This window comes from Chiloscyllium plagiosum, unplaced genomic scaffold (genome assembly GCF_037043375.1).
Source record: "Chiloscyllium plagiosum isolate Xiang-an unplaced genomic scaffold, Cpla_swu_hap1 HiC_scaffold_50, whole genome shotgun sequence".
Classification (NCBI taxonomy): domain Eukaryota; kingdom Metazoa; phylum Chordata; class Chondrichthyes; order Orectolobiformes; family Hemiscylliidae; genus Chiloscyllium; species Chiloscyllium plagiosum.
Genome location: NW_028270188.1, coordinates 58158934 through 58182078, shown reverse-complemented (window position 1 = coordinate 58182078; position 23145 = coordinate 58158934). Strand labels below are relative to the sequence as shown.

Sequence of the window (23145 nt, the reverse complement as noted above, 5' to 3'; positions counted from 1 at the left end):
CAGGGCCGAACACACGCGGAAGGCAGGGCCGAACATGAGAGACAGGACCGAACACACAGGGAAGGCAGGGCCGAACACGAGAGACAGGGACGAACACACACGGAAGGCAGGGCCGAACACACAGGGAAGGCAGGGCCGAACACACGGGGAAGGCAGGGCCGAACACACGCGGAAGGCAGGGCCGAACACACGCGGAAGGCAGGGCCGAACACACGCGGAAGGCAGGGCCGAACACTAGAGGCAGGGCCGAACACTAGAGGCAGGGCCGAACACGAGAGATAGGGCCGAACACGAGAGACAGGGCCGAACACGAGAGACAGGGCCGAACACGAGAGACAGGGCCGAACACGAGAGACAGGGCCGAACACGAGAGACAGGGCCGAACACGAGAGACAGGGCCGAACACGAGAGACAGGGCCGAACACGAGAGGCAGGGCCGAACACACAGGGAAGGCAGGGCCGAACACACAGGGAAGGCAGGGCCGAACACGAGAGGCAGGGCCGAACACACAGGGAAGGCAGGGCCTAACACGAGAGACAGGGCCGAACACATGCGGAAGGCAGAGCCGAACACGAGAGGCAGGGCCGAAAACGCGCGGAAGGCAGGGCCGAACACGCGCGGAAGGCAGGGCCGAACACGAGAGGCAGGGCCGAACACACAGGGAAGGCAGGGCCGAACACACGCGGAAGGCAGGGCCGAACACGAGAGACTGGGCCGAACACACAGGGAAGGCAGGGCCTAACACGAGAGACAGGGCCGAACACATGCGGAAGGCAGAGCCGAACACGAGAGGCAGGGCCGAAAACGCGCGGAAGGCAGGGCCGAACACGCGCGGAAGGCAGGGCCGAACACGGGAGGCAGGGCCGAACACACAGGGAAGGCAGGGCCGAACACACGCGGAAGGCAGGGCCGAACACGAGAGACTGGGCCGAACACACAGGGAAGGCAGGGCCGAACACACAGGGAAGGCAGGGACGAACACGAGAGACAGGGCCGAACACGCAGGGAAGGCAGGGCCGAACACGAGAGACTGGGCCGTACACGAGAGACTGGGCCGAACACACACGGAAGGCAGAGCCGAACACACACGGAAGTAAGGGCTGAACACACGTGGAAGGCAGGGCCAAACATGCGGAAGGCAGGGCCGAAACACAGGGAAGTAAGGGCCGAACACACGTGGAAGGCAGGGTCGAACACGAGAGACTGGGCCGAACACGAGAGACTGGGCCGAACACGAGAGACTGGGCCGAACACACACGGAAGGCAGAGCCGAACACACGTGGAAGTAAGGGCCGAACACACGCGGAAGGCAGGGCCGAACACACGCGGAAGGCAGGGCCGAACACACGCGGAAGGCAGGGCCGAACACACGCGGAAGGCAGGGCCGAACACACGCGGAAGGCAGGGCCGAACACACGCGGAAGGCAGGGCCGAACACACGCGGAAGGCAGGGCCGAACACACGCGGAAGGCAGGGCCGAACACACGCGGAAGGCAGGGCCGAACATGAGAGACAGGGCCGAACACGAGAGACAGGGACGAACACACACGGAAGGCAGGGCCGAACACACAGGGAAGGCAGGGCCGAACACACGCGGAAGGCAGGGCCGAACACACGCGGAAGGCAGGGCCGAACACACGCGGAAGGCAGGGCCGAACACACGCGGAAGGCAGGGCCGAACACACGCGGAAGGCAGGGCCGAACACACGCGGAAGGCAGGGCCGAACACACGCGGAAGGCAGGGCCGAACACACGCGGAAGGCAGGGCCGAACACACGCGGAAGGCAGGGCCGAACACACGCGGAAGGCAGGGCCGAACACACGCGGAAGGCAGGGCCGAACACACGCGGAAGGCAGGGCCGAACACACGCGGAAGGCAGGGCCGAACACACGCGGAAGGCAGGGCCGAACACTAGAGGCAGGGCTGAACACTAGAGGCAGGGCTGAACACGAGAGATAGGGCCGAACACGAGAGACAGGGCCGAACACGAGAGACAGGGCCGAACACGAGAGACAGGGCCGAACACGAGAGACAGGGCCGAACACGAGAGACAGGGCCGAACACGAGAGACAGGGCCGAACACGAGAGACAGGGCCGAACACGAGAGACAGGGCCGAACACACGCGGAAGGCAGGGCCTAACACGAGAGACAGGGCCGAACACACGCGGAAGGCAGAGCCGAACACGAGAGACAGGGCCGAATATGAGAGGCAGGGCCGAAAACGCGCGGAAGGCAGGGCCGAACACGAGAGGCAGGGCCGAACACACAGGGAAGGTAGGGCCTAACACGAGAGACAGGGCCGAACACATGCGGAAGGCAGAGCCGAACACGAGAGGCAGGGCCGAAAACGCGCGGAAGGCAGGGCCGAACACGCGCGGAAGGCAGGGCCGAACACGAGAGGCAGGGCCGAACACACAGGGAAGGCAGGGCCGAACACACAGGGAAGGCAGGGCCGAACACGAGAGGCAGGGCCGAACACACAGGGAAGGCAGGGCCTAACACGAGAGACAGGGCCGAACACATGCGGAAGGCAGAGCCGAACACGAGAGGCAGGGCCGAAAACGGGCGCGGAAGGCAGGGCCGAACACGCGCGGAAGGCAGGGCCGAACACGAGAGGCAGGGCCGAACACACAGGGAAGGCAGGGCCGAACACACGCGGAAGGCAGGGCCGAACACGAGAGACTGGGCCGAACACACAGGGAAGGCAGGGCCGAACACACAGGGAAGGCAGGGACAAACACGAGAGACAGGGCCGAACACGCAGGGAAGGCAGGGCCGAACACGAGAGACTGGGCCGAACACGAGAGACTGGGCCGAACACACACGGAAGGCAGAGCCGAACACACACGGAAGTAAGGGCTGAACACACGTGGAAGGCAGGGCCAAACATGCGGAAGGCAGGGCCGAAACACAGGGAAGTAAGGGCCGAACACACGTGGAAGGCAGGGTCGAACACGAGAGACTGGGCCGAACACGAGAGACTGGGCCGAACACGAGAGACTGGGCCGAACACACACGGAAGGCAGAGCCGAACACACACGGAAGTAAGGGCCGAACACACGCGGAAGGCAGGGCCGAACACACGCGGAAGGCAGGGCCGAACACACGCGGAAGGCAGGGCCGAACATGCGGAAGGCAGGGCCGAAACACAGGGAAGTAAGGGCCGAACACACGTGGAAGGCAGGGTCGAACACGAGAGACTGGGCCGAACACGAGAGACTGGGCCGAACACGAGAGACTGGGCCGAACACACACGGAAGGCAGAGCCGAACACACGCGGAAGGCAGGGCCGAACACACGCGGAAGGCAGGGCCGAGCACACGCGAAAGGCAGGGCCGAGCACACGCGAAAGGCAGGGCCGAACACACGCGGAAGGCAGGGCCGAACACACGCGGAAGGCAGGGCCGAACACACGCGGAAGGCAGGGCCGAACACACGCGGAAGGCAGGGCCGAACACACGCGGAAGGCAGGGCCGAACACACGCGGAAGGCAGGGCCGAACACACGCGGAAGGCAGGGCCGAACACACGCGGAAGGCAGGGCCGAACACACGCGGAAGGCAGGGCCGAACACACAGGGAAGGCAGGGCCGAACACACAGGGAAGGCAGGGCCGAACACACAGGGAAGGCAGGGCCGAACACACGCGGAAGGCAGGGCCGAACACACGCGGAAGGCAGGGCCGAACACACGCGGAAGGCAGGGCCGAACACACGCGGAAGGCAGGGCCGAACATGAGAGACAGGACCGAACACACAGGGAAGGCAGGGCCGAACACGAGAGACAGGGACGAACACACACGGAAGGCAGGGCCGAACACACAGGGAAGGCAGGGCCGAACACACGCGGAAGGCAGGGCCGAACACACGCGGAAGGCAGGGCCGAACACACGCGGAAGGCAGGGCCGAACACTAGAGGCAGGGCCGAACACTAGAGGCAGGGCCGAACACGAGAGATAGGGCCGAACACGAGAGACAGGGCCGAACACGAGAGACAGGGCCGAACACGAGAGACAGGGCCGAACACGAGAGACAGGGCCGAACACGAGAGACAGGGCCGAACACGAGAGACAGGGCCGAACACGAGAGACAGGGCCGAACACACGCGGAAGGCAGGGCCTAACACGAGAGACAGGGCCGAACACACGCGGAAGGCAGAGCCGAACACGAGAGACAGGGCCGAATATGAGAGGCAGGGCCGAAAACGCGCGGAAGGCAGGGCCGAACACGAGAGGCAGGGCCGAACACACAGGGAAGGTAGGGCCTAACACGAGAGACAGGGCCGAACACATGCGGAAGGCAGAGCCGAACACGAGAGGCAGGGCCGAAAACGCGCGGAAGGCAGGGCCGAACACGAGAGGCAGGGCCGAACACACAGGGAAGGCAAGGCCGAACACACAGGGAAGGCAGGGCCGAACACACAGGGAAGGCAGGGCCGAACACGAGAGGCAGGGCCAAACACACAGGGAAGGCAGGGCCTAACACGAGAGACAGGGCCGAACACGAGAGACAGGGCCGAACACGAGAGACAGGGCCGAACACGAGAGACAGGGCCGAACACGAGAGACAGGGCCGAACACGAGAGACAGGGCCGAACACGAGAGACAGGGCCGAACACGAGAGACAGGGCCGAACACGAGAGACAGGGCCGAACACGAGAGACAGGGCCGAACACGAGAGACAGGGCCGAACACGAGAGACAGGGCCGAACACGAGAGACAGGGCCGAACACGAGAGACAGGGCCGAACACACGCGGAAGGCAGGGCCTAACACGAGAGACAGGGCCGAACACACGCGGAAGGCAGAGCCGAACACGAGAGACAGGGCCGAATACGAGAGGCAGGGCCGAAAACGCGCGGAAGGCAGGGCCGAACACGCGCGGAAGGCAGGGCCGAACACGAGAGGCAGGGCCGAACACACAGGGAAGGTAGGGCCTAACACGAGAGACAGGGCCGAACACATGCGGAAGGCAGAGCCGAACACGAGAGGCAGGGCCGAAAACGCGCAGAAGGCAGGGCCGAACACGCGCGGAAGGCAGGGCCGAACACGAGAGGCAGGGCCGAACACACAGGGAAGGCAGGGCCGAACACACAGGGAAGGCAGGGCCGAACACACAGGGAAGGCAGGGCCGAACACACGCGGAAGGCAGGGCCGAACACACGCGGAAGGCAGGGCCGAACACGAGAGACTGGGCCGAACACACAGGGAAGGCAGGGCCGAACACACAGGGAAGGCAGGGACGAACACGAGAGACAGGGCCGAACACGCAGGGAAGGCAGGGCCGAACACGCAGGGAAGGCAGGGCCGAACACGAGAGACAGGGCCGAACACACAGGGAAGGCAGGGCCGAACACGAGAGACAGGGCCGAACACGCAGGGAAGGCAGGGCCGAACACGCGGGACAGGGCCGAACACGCAGGGAAGGCAGGGCCGAACACGCAGGGAAGGCAGGGCCGAACACGAGAGACAGGGCCGAACACGAAAGACTGGGCCGAACACGAGAGACTGGGCCGAACACGAGAGACTGGGCCGAACACACACGGAAGGCAGAGCCGAACACACACGGAAGTAAGGGCTGAACACACGTGGAAGGCAGAGCCAAACATGCGGAAGGCAGGGCCGAAACACAAGGAAGTAAGGGCCGAACACACGTGGAAGGCAGGGTCGAACACGAGAGACTGGGCCGAACACACACGGAAGGCAGGGCCGAACACACACGGAAGGCAGGGCCGAACACACGTGGAAGTAAGGGCCGAACACACGTGGAAGCATGGGCCGAACACACGCGGAAGGCAGGGCCGAACACACGCGGAAGGCAGGGCCGAACACACGCGGAAGGCAGGGCCGAACATGAGAGACAGGGCCGAACACATGCGGAAGGCAGGGCCGAACACGAGAGACAGGGCCGAACACACACGGAAGGCAGGGCCGAACACACAGGGAAGGCAGGGCCGAACACACAGGGAAGGCAGGGCCGAACACACAAGGAAGGCAGGGCCGAACACGAGAGACATGGCCGAACACACGTGGAAGTAAGGGCCGAACACACGTGGAAGTAAGGGCCGAACACACGTGGAAGTAAGGGCCGAACACACGTGGAAGTAAGGGCCGAACACACGCGGAAGGCAGGGCCGAACACACGCGGAAGGCAGGGCCGAACACTCGCGGAAGGCAGGGCCGAACACTCGCGGAAGGCAGGGCCGAACACTCGCGGAAGGCAGGGCCGAACACACGTGGAAGTAAGGGCTGAACACACGTGGAAGGCAGGGCCGAACACACAGGGAAGGCAGAGCCGAACACACGCGGAAGGCAGGGCCGAACACGAGAGACAGGGCCGAACACGAGAGACAGGGCCTAACACGAGAGACAGGGCCTAACACGAGAGACAGGGCCTAACACGAGAGACAGGGCCTAACACGAGAGACAGGGCCTAACACTATCTGACGCGGGGTTGACGGGTTCAGCTCAAAGCAAGCCAGCACCAATCGAACCTAGGGAGGAAAGGTGGCCATTTGGCCCCTCTAACCTGGGGACAGCATCGCAAATGGCTGGGAGAACACAGCACGCCAGGCAGCCTCCTTCCACAGGGTGACCCCTTGGCTCCTCCACCTCCTGATGCTGCCTGGCTTGGTACCGCTCCGGCAAGTTGTTCATGTTTACTATCGTCCAAATCCCTGATCTCAATAACGAAGGGGGACCCAGGCCCAATCCCTGCGAAACGCCTCAGGAAACAGCCCCTCGACCCATCGCTGTCTCCTGCCGATTTTGTGCCCGCGCTCATTACCTGCAGACGATAGTTTTTTTTTGTCCGCCAAATACTAACCCGAGGTTCGGTTTCTGAAATAGCCCAGAGGCCAGTGTCCAGTCACCTGCCTGTCTGCAGGGAGAAAGCGAGGGATAGCAGAGGCCGAAGGGAAGAGCCGAGGGAGTGGGGCTGGAAAAGACAGCATCCCAGGAGCAGGGAAAAAAAAAAAGAATCGACATTTCGGGCAAAAGCCCTTCACCAGGAAAGGGCTGAAACGTCGATCCTCCTGCTCCTCGGATGCTGCCCGACCTGCTGTGCTTTCTCAGTGCCACACTCATATCTACCCTTGGACTCCAGCATCTGAATTTTCGCTTGGTCTTCGCTGAATAACGTCGTAGCTGACCTGATTTTAACCTGAACTCGACAGTCGCGTGAAAGCGATTGATTTTTTTAAAGAAAATTTGTTTGCGAAAGCAAACAAGAAAATTGATGAGGGGCAGAGCGGTAGACTTTGTTAACTTAGATTGTAGTTATGAGGTTCCGCACAGTAACTAACCAGGAATGTTCGGTCCCACAGGATTCAGGGGGAGGTGGTCAATTCAATACGAGATTGTCATGGCGTGGGCACATTTTCTGGTGGTGGAAGTGTTCACATAGTTATTTTTACTTGGGAGTTTTTCATTGTATCTAGCACCGACGCGCGCGCGCGCACACAAAAACCTAGGCGATTATACTCTCCTCAGTAAATAGGATAGTGAAGGCGGCGTTTGGTATGCTTTCCTTCATCGGTCAGAGTACTGAGTACAGGAGTTGGGAGGTCATGTTACAGGACATTGGTTAGGCCACTGTTGGAATATTGCGTGCAATTCTGGTCTCCCTCCTATTATAAGAAAGATGTCGTGAAACTTGAAAGGGTTCAGAAAAGATTTACAAGGATGTTGCCAGGGTTTGAGCTACAGGGAGAGGCTGAACAGGCTGGGGCTGTTTTCCCTGGAGCGTCGGAGGCTGAGGGGTGACCTTACAGAGGTTTATAAAATCATGAGGGGCATGGATAGGGTAAATAGGCAAAGTCTTTTCCCTGGGGTGGGGGAGTCCAGAACTAGAGGGGCATAGGTTTAGGGTGAGAGGGAAAAGATATACAAGAGAGTTAAGGGGCAATTTTTTCCACACAGAGGGTGGTACGTGCATGGAATGAGCTGCCAGAGGATAGAACAGTCCAGCACAGAACAGGCCATTCAGCCCACGATGTTGTGCCGACCACTGATCCTCATGTATGCACCCTCAAATTTCTGTGACCATATGTATGTCCAGCAGTCTCTTAAATATCCCCAGTGACCTCGCTTCCACAACTGCTGCTGGCAACGCATTCCATGCTCTCAGAACTCTCTGTGTAAAGAACCCGCCTCTGACATCCCCTCTATACTTTCCGCCAACCAGCTTAAAACTATGACCCCTCGTGTTTAGCTGTGATGGAGGCTGGTACAATTTAAAAGGCATCTGGGGATGGGTATATGAATAAGAAGGGTTTCGGGGGGGGGGGCGGATATGGGCTGGGTGCTGGCAGGTGGGACTAGATGAGGCTGGGATATCTGGGTCGGCACGGACAGGTTGGGCCAAAGGGTCTGTTTCCGGGTTGTACAGCTCGATGACTGAGCTGGCTGGCTACATAGGTGCACTGGTAAATGAAGGGTGACTGGACACTGGTGTCTGGGCTATTTCAGGAACCAAACCTCACGATAGTATCTGACGGACAAAATTACCGTGCGCAGGAAAGAAACTCAAAATCGGCAGGAGACAGCGATGGGTGGAGGGGCTGGTTTTCAGATCGGAGGTCTGTGACTAGCGGTGTCCCTCAGGGATCAGGCCTGGACACCCCCCCCCCCCCCCCCCCCATTTTGTTTGATTTGGATGAGAATGTAGGTGATTAAGTTGCTGACCAGACCACCAAGATGGGTGCTCTGGTGGACAGCGAAGAAGGATTTATAAGATGACAGTGTGATTGGGTCCAATGGGCTGAGGAGTGACGGATGGAGTTTAATTTGGGTAAAGGGGAAGTGCTGCATTCCGGTTAAACAAACCAGGGCAAAACGTATACAAATAAAACCAGGACCTTGGGTAGCGTGACAGAACAGAGAGACCGAGGGGGTTCAGGGACATAATTCTATGAAGTGGGTGTCAAAGGACGGTTACGAAAGTGTTCAGCACTTCAGGGCTCAGGCCTTTGTCTACAGGAGTCAGGACGTCGGTGAGGTCACTGCTGGAGAAGGGGATGTCCAGTTCTGGTCACCCTGTTACAGAAAGGAGGTTATTAAACTGGAGAGGGGTGGGGGTCAGGTTTACCGGGATATTGCTGGAAATGGAGGGCTTGAGTTCTAAGGATAGATGGGACTTCTCTCACTGGAGCGTCGGAGGCTAAGGGGTGACCTTACAGAGGTTTATAAAATCATAAAGGGGCTTGGATAGGGTGAATGGTAGTTGTCTTTTCTCGAGGTAGGGAGATTTCAAGACCAGGAGGCATATTTTTAAAAGTGAGAAGAGACAGATTTTTAAAAAAGCACACGGGGTAATTTTTATTTTGAAACAGATAGCAGCTTGCATGTGAAATGAACTTAACAGTGACAAATTATCGATAGTCACAGGTGAGGTGCCGGAAGGCTGGAGGTTGGCTAACGTGGTGCCACTGTTTAAGAAGGGTGGTAAGGACACGCCAGGGAACTATAGCCCGGTGAGCCTGACCTCGGTGGTGGGCAAGTTGTTGGAGGGAATCCTGAGGGACAGGATGTACATGTATTTGGAAAGGCAAGGACTGATTCGGGATAGTCAACATGGCTTTGTGCGTGGGAAAGCATGTCTCACAACCTTGATTGAGTTTTTTGAGGAAGTAACAAAGAAGATTGATGAGGGCAGAGCAGTAGATGTGATCTATATGGACTTCAGTAAGGCGTTCGACAAGGTTCCCCATGGGAGACTGGTTAGCAAGGTTAGATCTCATGGAATACAGGGAGAACTAGCCATTTGGATACAGAACTGGCTCAAAGGTAGAAGACAGAGGGTGGTGGAGGAGGGTTGTTTTTCAGACTGGAGGCCTGTGACCAGTGGAGTGCCACAAGGATCGGTGCTGGGCCCTTTACTTTTTGTCATTTACATAAATGATTTGGATGTGAGCATAAGAGGTACAGTTAGTAAGTTTGCAGATGACACCAAAATTATCAGTGTAGGGGACAGCGAAGAGGGTTACCTCAGATTACAACAGGATCTTAACCAGATGGGCCAATGGGCTGAGAAGTGGCAGATGGAGTTTAATTCAGATAAATGCGAGGTGCTGCATTTTGGGAAAATAAATCTTAGCAGGACTTATACACTTAATGGTAAGGTCCGAGGGAGTGTTGCTGAACAAAGAGACCTTGGAGTGCAGGTTCATAGCTCCTTGAAAGTGGAGTCGCAGGTAGATAGGATAGTGAAGGCGGCGTTTGGTATGCTTTCCTTTATTGGTCAGAGTATTGAGTACAGGAGTTGGGAGGTCATGTTGCGGCTGTACAGGACATTGGTTAGGCCACTGTTGGAATACTGCGTGCAATTCTGGTCTCCTTCCTATCGGGAAGATGTTGTGAAACTTGAAAGGGTTCAGAAAGGATTTACAAGGATGTTGCCAGGATTGGAGGATCTGAGCTACAGGGAGAGGCTGAACAGGCTGGGGCTGTTTTCCCTGGAGAGTCGGAGGCTGAGGGGGTGACCTTATAGAGGTTTACAAAATCATGAGGGGCATGGGGGGTCGGGGGAGTCCAGAACTAGAAGTTTAGGTGGAGGGGAAAGATTTAAAAGGGACCTAAAAAACAATTTTTTTTCACCCAGAGGGTGGTGTGTGTATGGAATGAGCTGCCAGAGGAAGTGGTGGAGGCTGGTACAATTACAACATTGAAGAGGCAAATGAATAGGAAGGGTTTGGGGGGATATGGGCCGGGTGCTGGCAGGTGGGACTAGATTGGGTTGGGATATCTGGGACAGTATGGACGGGTTGGACCAAAGGGTCTGTTTCCGGGTTGTACAGCTCTGGATACAGGTACAGTCACAATTTTCAAAAGACATTTGGGTAAGTAGATGAGTCGGGACGGTTTGGAGGGATATGGATCAGGCAGGTGGGATCAGTTAAGTTTGGGATTATGGTGGGTGTGACTGGCCGGGGCTAAGGGAGCTGGATGACTCTAAGACCCCTGCAAGCTTTCTCCCATTGGTGATCATGAGTCCGTCTCCCCCTGCCTTATAAAGTTCAGATTCCATGGCCTTTTCAGGAAGAGAATTACACCGGCTCAAAAGAAAACCGTTTCCTCAGCTTCTGATTCAAATCTGCACCCCCGTTAGTTTCAAACAGTGACCCTGCTCCCACCGCCTCCCACCTCCCCCACTGCGGATTTGGGATTCGCCCACAAAGGGAAACATCCAATCCATGCCCGCCCGCTCACGTTCCCTCAGAATAACGTCTCACAACTGTAGCGCACATATCCAAAAGACTTTGATTGTAACACAGGACGCTGGAGAAACTCAGCAGGTCTGGCAGCATCTGAGAGACAGGGATACACGGGGAAGGTATCAAGGGGCGAGCACGGTGACTCAGGGGTTGGAGCGGCTACCTCACCGCACCAGGGACCCGGGTTCGATCCCACCCTCAGGCAACAGTCTGTGTGGGATTTGCACATTCTCCCCGTGGGTTCCCTCGGGAGGCTCCTGTTTCTCCCACAATCCAAAGGTGTGCAGGTTAGGGTGGATTGGCCATGCTAAATTGTCCCATAGTGCCCAGGGGTGTGCAGGTTAGGGTGGATAGGCCATGGGAAATTGTCCCGTGGTGCCCAGGGATGTGCAGGTTAGGGTGGATTGGCCATGCTAAATTGTCCCGTAGTGCCCAGGGATGTGCGGGTTAGGGTGGATTGGCCATGCTAAATTGTCCTGTAGTGCCCAGGGATGTGCTGGTTAGGGTGGATTGGCCATGCTCAATTGTCCCATAGTGCCCAGGGATGTGCAGGTTACGGTGAATTGGCCATGCTAAATTGTCCCATAGTGCACAGGGATGTGCAGGTTAGGGTGGATTGGCCATGCTAAATTGTCCCATAGTGCCCAGGGATGTGCAGGTTAGGGTGAATTGGCCATGCTAAATTGTCCCGTAGTGTCCAGGGATGTGCGGGTTAGGGGGGATTGGCCATGCTAAATTGTCCCGTAGTGCCCAGGGATGTGCAGGTTAGGGTGGATTGGCCATGCTAAATTGTCCCATAGTGCCCAGGGATGTGTGGGTTAGGGTGGATTGGCCATGCTAAATTGTCCCGTAGTGCCCAGGGATGTGCAGGTTAGGGTGGATTGGCCATGCTAAATTGTCCCGTAGTGCCCAGGGATGTGCAGGTTAGGGTGGATTGGCCATGCTAAATTGTCCCGTAGTGCCCAGGGATGTGTGGGTTAGGGTGGATTGGCCATGCTAAATTGTCCCGTAGTGCCCAGGGATGTGCAGGTTAGGGTGGATTGGCCATGCTAAATTGTCCCATAGTGCCCAGGGATGTGCAGGTTAGGGTGGATTGGCCATGCTAAATTGTCCCGTAGGGCCCAGGGATGTGCAGGTTAGGGTGGATTGGCCATGCTAAATTGTCCCGTAGTGCCCAGGGATGTGCAGGTTAGGGTGGATTGGCCATGCTAAATTGTCCCGTAGGGCCCAGGGATGTGCAGGTTAGGGTGGATTGGCCATGCTAAATTGTCCCGTAGTGCCCAGGGATGTGCAGGTTAGGGTGGATTGGCCATGCTAAATTGTCCCGTAGTGCCCAGGGATGTGCAGGTTAGGGTGGATTGGCCATGCTAAATTGTCCCGTAGGGCCCAGGGATGTGCAGGTTAGGGTGGATTGGCCATGCTAAATTGTCCCGTAGGGCCCAGGGATGTGCAGGTTAGGGTGGATTGGCCATGCTAAATTGTCCCGTAGGGCCAAGGGATGTGCAGTTTAGGGTGGATTGGCCATGCTAAATTGTCCCGTAGTGCCCAGGGATGTGTGGGTTAGGGTGGATTGGCCATGCTAAATTGTCCCGTAGGGCCCAGGGATGTGCAGGTTAGGGTGGATTGGCCATGCTAAATTGTCCCGTAGGGCCCAGGGATGTGCAGGTTAGGGTGGATTGGCCATGCTAAATTGTCCCGTAGGGCCCAGGGATGTGCAGTTTAGGGTGGATTGGCCATGCTAAATTGTCCCGTAGTGCCCAGGGATGAGTGGGTTAGGGTGGATTGGCCATGCTAAATTGTCCCGTAGTGCCCAGGGATGTGTGGGTTAGGGTGGATTGGCCATGCTAAATTGTCCCGTAGTGCCCAGGGATGTGTGGGTTAGGGTGGATTGGCCATGCTAAATTGTCCCATAGTGCCCAGGGATGTGCAGGTTAGGGTGGATTGGCCATGCTAAATTGTCCCATAGTGCCCAGGGATGTGTGGGCGAAGTGCTTCAGTCAGGGTTAAACGTAGAGTAGGGTAGGGGAATGGGTCGGGGTGGGTTACTCTTCGCAGGGTCAGTGCGGACTATGGGGTGCTCAATCTAAGTCGGGATCACAAGGCAAGGACACACTTCGGAAACTCACAGGAAGCCCCAGAGTACGGTGGGTACGGAGGGTTGGGACTGTGGAGGGCAGTGACGCAATACAGGAGCACGGGACAGAGCCACGGGAAAGGGGAAATAATTAACAGAGGATGTTCCGCAGAAGTAAGTGTCCGGTCACCCATTTTGACAGAAACTGCACTTTAATGGTTTGGAAGATTAAAGCCCAGACACAAGATAAAAACAAAAACTCCGAACGCAAAAGCAGTAAACATTATGCCACACCAAAGCAAGGCAAACACGAGGATTTCTATCTCTCTCTCTCTCTCTCTTGAAGATTGGAACAGAAACGTGAACACGGGGTTCAAAAGCCAAACTCAGACGGGGTGAAACCACACCAGCCGCAATTTCTGGGCACCACGGACTCAGGACGAAGAGGCACGGGGAAAGTGCAGAGAGTTTAAAACAAAGATATTGTCGGAAATGTGTGGTGGCACACCCCAGTGGGAGAGGCTTCAAGAGGAAGGCAGTGGGAACATTCAAACCACAGCTTACATAAAAGGCTGGGACGAAAACCAAGACGGGGAAATACTCCCTCAAGTGGGGAGGGCAAGGAACATGAGAAACCAAAAGCACACAAAGGACAGACACAGGAGATGGCAGCCCAGCGTTATACAGGAACAGATCCGTCCCCACCAGTACTGTACCCCAGTGTTATACAGGGACAGACCTGTCCCCACCAGTACTGTACCCCAGTGTTATACAGGGACAGACCCGTCCCCACCAGTACTGTACCCCAGTGTTATACAGGGACAGACCTGTCCCCACCAGTACTGTACCCCAGTGTTATACAGGAACAGACCCGTCCCCACCAGTACTGTACCCCAGTGTTATACAGGGACAGACCCCTCCCCACCAGTACTGCACCCCAGTGTTATACAGGGACAGACCCGTCCCCACCAGTACTGTACCCCAGTGTTATACAGGGACAGACCCGTCCCCACCAGTACTGTACCCCAGTGTTATACAGGAACAGACCCGTCCCCACCAGTACTGTACCCCAGTGTTATACAGGGACAGACCCGTCCCCACCAGTACTGCACCCCAGTGTTATACAGGGACAGACCCGTCCCCACCAGTACTGTACCCCAGTGTTATACAGCGACAGACCTGTCCCCACCAGTACTGTACCCCAGTGTTATACAGGAACAGACCCGTCCCCACCAGTACTGTACCCCAGTGTTATACAGGGACAGACCCGTCCCCACCAGTACTGTACCCCAGTGTTATACAGGAACAGACCCGTCCCCACCAGTACTGTACCCCAGTGTTATACAGTGACAGACCCGTCCCCACCAGTACTGTACCCCAGTGTTATACAGTGACAGACCCGTCCCCACCAGTACTGTACCCCAGTGTTATACAGTGACAGACCCGTCCCCACCAGTACTGTACCCCAGTGTTATACAGGGACAGACCCGTCCCCACCAGTACTGTACCCCAGTGTTACACAGGGACAGACCCGTCCCCACCAGTACTGTATCCCAGTGTTATACAGGGACAGACCCGTCCCCACCAGTACTGTACCCCAGTGTTATACAGGGACAGACCCGTCCCCACCAGTACTGTACCCCAGTGTTATACAGGGACAGACCCGTCCCCACCAGTACTGTACCCCAGTGTTATACAGGGACAGACCCGTCCCCACCAGTACTGTACCCCAGTGTTATACAGTGACAGACCCGTCCCCACCAGTACTGTACCCCAGTGTTATACAGGAACAGACCCGACCCCACCAGTACTGTACCCCAGTGTTATACAGTGACAGACCCGTCCCCACCAGTACTGTACCCCAGTGTTATACAGGAACAGACCCGTCCCCACCAGTACTGTACCCCAGTGTTATACAGTGACAGACCCGTCCCCACCAGTACTGTACCCCAGTGTTATACAGGAACAGACCCGTCCCCACCAGTACTGTACCCCAGTGTTATACAGTGACAGACCCGTCCCACCAGTACTGTACCCCAGTGTTATACAGGGACAGACCCGTCCCCACCAGTACTGTACCCCAGTGTTATACAGGGACAGACCCGTCGCAACCAGTACTGTACCCCAGTGTTATACAGGGACAGACCCGTCCCCACCAGTACTGTACCCCAGTGTTATACAGTGACAGACCCGTCCCCACCAGTACTGTACCCCAGTGTTATACAGGGACAGACCCGTCCCCACCAGTACTGTACCCCAGTGTTATACAGGGACAGACCCGTCCCCACCAGTACTGTACCCCAGTGTTATACAGGGACAGACCCATCCCCACCAGTACTGTACCCCAGTGTTATACAGCGTCAGACCCGTCCCCACCAGTACTGTACCCCAGTGATATACAGCGTCAGACCCGTCCCCACCAGTACTGTACCCCAGTGTTATACAGGGACAGACCCGTCCCCACCAGGACTGTACCCCAGTGTTATAGAGGGACAGACCCGTCCCCACCAGTACTGTACCCCAGTGTTATACAGCGTCAGACCCGTCCCCACCAGTACTGTACCCCAGTGTTATACAGGGACAGACCCGTCCCCACCAGGACTGTACCCCAGTGTTATACAGGGACAGTCCCGTCCCCACCAGTACTGTACCCCAGTGTTATACAGGGACAGACCCGTCCCCACCAGTACTGTACCCCAGTGTTATACAGGGACAGACCCGTCCCCACCAGTACTGTACCCCAGTGTTATACAGGGACAGACCCGTCCTCACCAGTACTGTACCCCAGTGTTATACAGGGACAGACACATCCCCACCAGTACTGTACCCCAGTGTTATACAGGGACAGACCCGTCCCCACCAGTACTGTACCCCAGTGTTATACAGGGACAGACCCGTCCCCACCAGTACTGTACCCCAGTGTTATACAGCGTCAGACCTGTCCCCACCAGGACTGTACCCCAGTGTTATACAGGGACAGACCCGTCCCCACCAGTACTGTACCCCAGTGTTATACAGGGACAGACCCGTCCCCACCAGGACTGTACCCCAGTGTTATACAGTGACAGACCCGTCCCCACCAGTACTGTACCCCAGTGTTATACAGGGACAGACCCGTCCCCACAAGTACTGTACCCCAGTGTTTTCCAGGGACAGACCCGTCCCCACCAGTACTGTACCCCAGTGTTATACAGGGACAGACCCGTCCCCACCAGTACTGTACCCCAGTGTTATACAGGGACAGACCCGTCCTCACCAGTACTGTACCCCAGTGTTATACAGGGACAGACCCGTCCCCACCAGTACTGTACCCCAGTGTTATACAGGGACAGACCCGTCCCCACCAGTACTGTACCCCAGTGCTATACAGGGACAGACCCGTCCCCACCAGTACTGTACCCCAGTGTTATACAGGGACAGACCCGTCCCCACCAGTACTGTACCCCAGTGTTATACAGGGACAGACCCGTCCCCACAAGTACTGTACCCCAGTGTTTTCCAGGGTCAGACCCGTCCCCACCAGTACTGTACCCCAGTGTTATACAGGGACAGACCCGTCCCCACCAGTACTGTACCCCAGTGTTATACAGGGACAGACCCGTCCTCACCAGTACTGTACCCCAGTGTTATACAGGGACAGACCCGTCCCCACCAGTACTGTACCCCAGTGTTATACAGGGACAGACCCGTCCCCACCAGTACTGTACCCCAGTGCTATACAGGGACAGACCCGTCCCCACCAGTACTGTACCCCAGTGTTATACAGGGACAGACCTGTCCCCACCAGTACTGTACCCCAGTGTTATACAGCGTCAGACCCGTCCCCACCAGTACTGTACCCCAGTGTTATACAGGGACAGACCCGTCCCCACCAGTACTGTACCCCAGTGTTATACAGGGACAGACCCGTCCCCACCAGGACTGTACCCCAGTGTTATACAGTGACAGACCCGTCCCCACCAGTACTGTACCCCAGTGTTATACAGGGACAGACCCGTCCCCACCAGTACTTTACCCCAGTGTTTTCCAGGGACAGACCCGTCCCCACCAGTACTGTACCCCAGTGTTATACAGGGACAGACCCGTCCCCACCAGTACTGTACCCCAGTGTTATACAGGGACAGACCCGTCCTCACCAGTACTGTACCCCAGTGTTATACAGGGACAGACCCGTCCCCACCAGTACTGTACCCCAGTGTTATACAGGGACAGACCCGTCCCCACCAGTACTGTACCCCAGTGTTATACAGGGACAGACCCGTCCCCAACAGTACTGTACCCCAGTGTTATACAGGGACAGACCCGTCCCCACCAGTACTGTACCCCAGTGTTATACAGGGACAGACCCGTCCCCACCAGTACTGTACCCCAGTGTTATACAGGGACAGACCCGTCCCCACCAGTACTGTACCCCAGTGTTATACAGGGACAGACCCGTCCCCACCAGTACTGTACCCCAGTGTTATACAGGGACAGACCCGTCCCCACCAGTACTGTACCCCAGTGTTATACAGGGACAGACCCGTCCCCACCAGTACTGTACCCCAGTGTTATACAGGGACAGACCCGTCCCCACCAGTACTGTACCCCAGTGTTATACAGTGACAGACCTGTCCCCACCAGTACTGTACCCCAGTGTTATACAGGGACAGACCTGTCCTCACCAGTACTGTACCCCAGTGTTATACAGGGACAGACACATCCCCACCAGTACTGTACCCCAGTGTTATACAGGGACAGACCCCTCCCCACCAGTACTGTCCCCAGTGTTATACAGGGACAGACCCCTCCCCACCAGTACTGTCCCCAGTGTTATACAGCGACAGACCCTTCCCCACCAGTACTGTACCCCAGTGTTATACAGGAACAGACCCGTCCCCACCAGTACTGTACCCCAGTGTTATACAGGGACAGACCCGTCCCCACCAGTACTGTACCCCAGTGTTATACAGGGACAGACCCGTCCCCACCAGTACTGTACCCCAGTGTTATACAGGGACAGACCCCTCCCCACCAGTACTGTACCCCAGTGTTATACAGCGACAGACCCTTCCCCACCAGTACTGTACCCCAGTGTTATACAGCGACAGACCTTTCCCCACCGGTACTGTACCCCAGTGTTATACAGCGACAGACCCGTCCCCACCAGTACTGTACCCCAGTGTTATACAGCGACAGACCTTTCCCCACCAGTACTGTACCCCAGTGTTATACAGGGACAGACCCGTCCCCACCAGTACTGTACCCCAGTGTTATACAGTGACAGACCCGTCCCCACCAGTACTGTACCCCAGTGTTATACAGGGACAGACCCCTCCCCACCAGTACTGTCCCCAGTGTTATACAGCGACAGACCCTTCCCCACCAGCACTGTACCCCAGTGTTATACAGCGACAGACCTTTCCCCACCAGTACTGTACCCCAGTGTTATACAGGGACAGACCCGTCCCCACCAGTACTGTACCCCAGTGTTATACAGTGACAGACCCGTCCCCACCAGTACTGTACCCCAGTGTTATACAGTGACAGACCCGTCCCCACCAGTACTGTACCCCAGTGTTATAGAGCGACAGACCCGTCCCCACCAGTACTGTACCCCAGTGTTATACAGGGACAGACCCGTCCCCACCAGTACTGTACCCCAGTGTTATACAGGGACAGACCCGTCCCCACCAGTACTGTACCCCAGTGTTATACAGGGACAGACCCATCCCCACCAGTACTGTACCCCAGTGTTATACAGGAACAGACAGGTCCCCACCAGTATTGTACCCCAGTGTTATACAGGGACAGACCTGACCCCACCAGTACTGTACCCCAGTGTTATACAGGGACAAACCTGTCCCCACCAGTACTCTACCCCAGTATTATACAGGGACAGACACATCCCCACCAGTACTGTACCCCAGTGTTATACAGGGACAGACCCGTCCCCACCAGTACTGTACCCCAGTGTTATACAGGGACAGACCCGTCCCCACCAGTACTGTACCCCAGTGTTATACAGGGACAGACCCGTCCCCACCAGTACTGTACCCCAGTGTTATACAGGGACAGACCCGTCCCCACCAGGACTGTACCCCAGTGTTATACAGGGACAGACCCGTCCCCACCAGTACTCTTCCCCAGTGTTATACAGGGACAGACCCGTCCCAACCAGGACTGTACCCCAGTGTTATACAGGGACAGACCCGTCCCCACCAGGACTGTACCCCAGTGTTATACAGGGACAGACCCGTCCCCACCAGGACTGTACCCCAGTGTTATACAGGGACAGACCCGTCCCCACCAGGACTGTACCCCAGTGTTATACAGGGACAGACCCGTCCCCACCAGGACTGTACCCCAGTGTTATACAGGGACAGACCCGTCCCCACCAGGACTGTACCCCAGTGTTATACAGGGACAGACCCGTCCCCACCAGTACTGTACCCCAGTGTTATACAGGGACAGACCCGTCCCCACCAGTACTGTACCCCAGTGTTATACAGGGACAGACCCGTCCCCACCAGTACTGTACCCCAGTGTTATACAGTGACAGACCCGTCCCCACCAGTACTGTACCCCAGTGTTATACAGGGACAGACCCGTCCCCACCAGTACTGTACCCCAGTGTTATACAGGGACAGACCCGTCCCCACCAGTACTGTACCCCAGTGTTATACAGGGACAGACCCGTCCCCACCAGTACTGTACCCCAGTGTTATACAGGGACAGACCCGTCCCCACCAGTACTGTACCCCAGTGTTATACAGTGACAGACCCGTCCCCACCAGTACTGTACCCCAGTGTTATACAGTGACAGACCCGTCCCCACCAGTACTGTACCCCAGTGTTATACAGGGACAGACCCGTCCCCACCAGTACTGTACCCCAGTGTTATACAGTGACAGACCCGTCCCCACCAGTACTGTACCCCAGTGTTATACAGTGACAGACCCGTCCCCACCAGTACTGTACCCCAGTGTTATACAGGGACAGACCCGTCCCCACCAGTACTGTACCCCAGTGTTATACAGGGACAGACCCGTCCCCCACCAGTACTGTACCCCAGTGTTATACAGGGACAGACCCGTCCCCACCAGTACTGTACCCCAGTGTTATACAGGGACAGACCCGTCCCCACCAAGACTGTACCCCAGTGTTATACAGGGACAGACCCGTCCCCACCAGTACTGTACCCCAGTGTTATACAGGGACAGACCCGTCCCCACCAGTACAGTACCCCAGTGTTATACAGGGACAGACCCGTCCCCACCAGTACTGTACCCCAGTGTTATACAGGGACAGACCTGTCCTCACCAGTACTGTACCCCAGTGTTATACAGGGACAGACACATCCCCACCAGTACTGTACCCCAGTGTTATACAGGGACAGACCCCTCCCCACCAGTACTGTCCCCAGTGTTATACAGGGACAGACCCCTCCCCACCAGTACTGTCCCCAGTGTTATACAGCGACAGACCCTTCCCCACCAGTACTGTACCCCAGTGTTATACAGAGACAGACCCGTCCCCACCAGTACTGTACCCCAGTGTTATACAGGGACAGACCCGTCCCCACCAGTACTGTACCCCAGTGTTATACAGGGACAGACCCGTCCCCACCAGTACTGTACCCCAGTGTTATACAGAGACAGACCCAGCCCCACCAGTACTGTACCCCAGTGTTATACAGGGACAGACCCGTCCCCACCAGTACTGTACCCCAGTGTTATACAGGGACAGACCCATCCCCACCAGTACTGTACCCCAGTGTTATACAGGGACAGACCCGTCCCCACCAGTACTGTACCCCAGTGTTACACAGGGACAGACCCGTCCCCACCAGTACTGTACCCCAGTGTTATACAGCGACAGACCCGTCCCCACCGGTACTGTACCCCAGTGTTATACAGGGACAGACCCGTCCCCACCAGTACTGTACCCCAGTGTTATACAGGGACAGACCCATCCCCACCAGTACTGTACCCCAGTGTTATACAGGGACAGACCCGTCCCCACCAGTACTGTACCCCAGTGTTATACAGAGACAGACCCACCCCCACCAGTACTGTATCCCAGTGTTATACAGGGACAGACCCGTCCCCACCAGTACTGTATCCCAGTGTTATACAGGGACAGACCCGTCCCTACCAGTACCATACCCGTGTTATACAGTGACAGACATTGATACTCAGACCCTCTCTGCCAGTGTCTACCCAGTGTTACACATTAATGGAGTCATAGATGTACAGCACAGAAACAGCCCCTTCCGTCAAACTGTCTCTCACACATTAATACTCAGACCCACTCAATCACTGACCCTGTCAGACAGTATTTCGTGTTACTCATTAATACTCAGACCCACTGACAGTAATAACTTAGTATTACTCAATACTGAGACCATCTCTGACAGTAATAAGTCATTCTTACACGTTAATACTCAGACCCTCTCAGTCACTGACCCTTAGTCAGTAATGACCCATTTGCTACTCATTAATATTCGACCCCCTCAGTCACTGACCCTCTCAGACAGTAATAACCCAGTTACTCCACATTAATACTCATACCCTCTCAATCACTGACCCTTAGTCAGTAATGACCCATTTGCTACTTGTTAATATTCAACCCCCTCAGTCACTGACCCTCTCAGACAGTAATAGCCCAGTTACTCCTCATTAATACTCAGATCCTCTCAGACAGTAATAGCCCAGTTACTCCTCATTAATACTCAGAACCTCTCAGACAGTAATTGCCCAGTTACTCCACATTAATACTCAGACCCTCTCAGACAGTAATAGCCCAGTTACTCCTCATTAATACTCAGACCCTCTCAGACAGTAATAGCCCAGTTACTCCACATTAATACTCAGACCCTCTTGGACAGTAATAGCCCAGTTACTCCACGTTAATACTCAGACCCTCTTGGACAGTAATAGCCCAGTTACTCCACGTTAATACTCAGACCCTCTTGGACAGTAATAGCCCAGTTACTCCACGTTAATACTCAGACCCTCTTGGACAGTAATAGCCCAGTTACTCCACATTAATACTCAGACCCTCTCAGACAGTAATAGCCCAGTTACTCCATATTAATACTCAGACCCTCTTGGACAGTAATAGCCCAGTTACTCCACGTTAACACTCAGACTCTCTTGGACAGTAATAGCCCAGTTACTCCACATTAATACTCAGACCCTCTTGGACAGTAATAGCCCAGTTACTCCACGTTAACACTCAGACCCTCTCGGACAGTAATAGCCCAGTTACTCCACATTAATACTCAGACCCTCTTGGACAGTAATAGCCCAGTTACTCCACGTTAACACTCAGACCCTCTCAGACAGTAATAGCCCAGTTACTCCACATTAATACTCAGACCCTCTTGGACAGTAATAGCCCAGTTACTCCACGTTAATACTCAGACCCTCTTGGACAGTAATAGCCCAGTTACTCCACATTAATACTCAGACCCTCACAGACAGTAATAGCCCAGTTACTCCACATTAATACTCAGACCCTCTCAGACAGTAATAGCCCAGTTACTCCACATTAATACTCAGACCCTCTCAGACAGTAATAGCCCAGTTACTCCACATTAATACTCAGACCCTCTTGGACAGTAATAGCCCAGTTACTCCACATTAATACTCAGACCCTCTTGGACAGTAATAGCCCAGTTACTCCACGTTAATACTCAGACCCTCTTGGACAGTAATAGCCCAGTTACTCCACATTAATACTCAGACCCTCTTGGACAGTAATAGCCCAGTTACTCCACGTTAATACTCAGACCCTCTTGGACAGTAATAGCCCAGTTACTCCTCATTAATACTCAGACCCTCTCAGACAGTAATTGCCCAGTTACTCCTCATTAA

General features: G+C 56.0%; 1 protein-coding gene across 3 annotated transcripts in view; it reads right to left on the bottom strand.

Moving 5' to 3' along the window:
* Positions 1 to 23145, bottom strand: part of LOC122545535 (solute carrier family 25 member 44-like) — a 62156-nt gene that overhangs the window by 38693 nt on the left and 318 nt on the right. For 2 of the 3 annotated variants that reach the window (XM_087985172.1, XM_087985170.1), the window contains exon 1: positions 7303 to 7382. The exons of the other annotated variant lie outside the window; for it this stretch is intronic. The gene's annotated coding sequence lies outside the window, so the exon portion shown is untranslated. Of the gene's footprint in view, positions 1 to 7302; positions 7383 to 23145 lie in introns of those variants that run through there. 3 annotated transcript variants of the gene reach the window in all.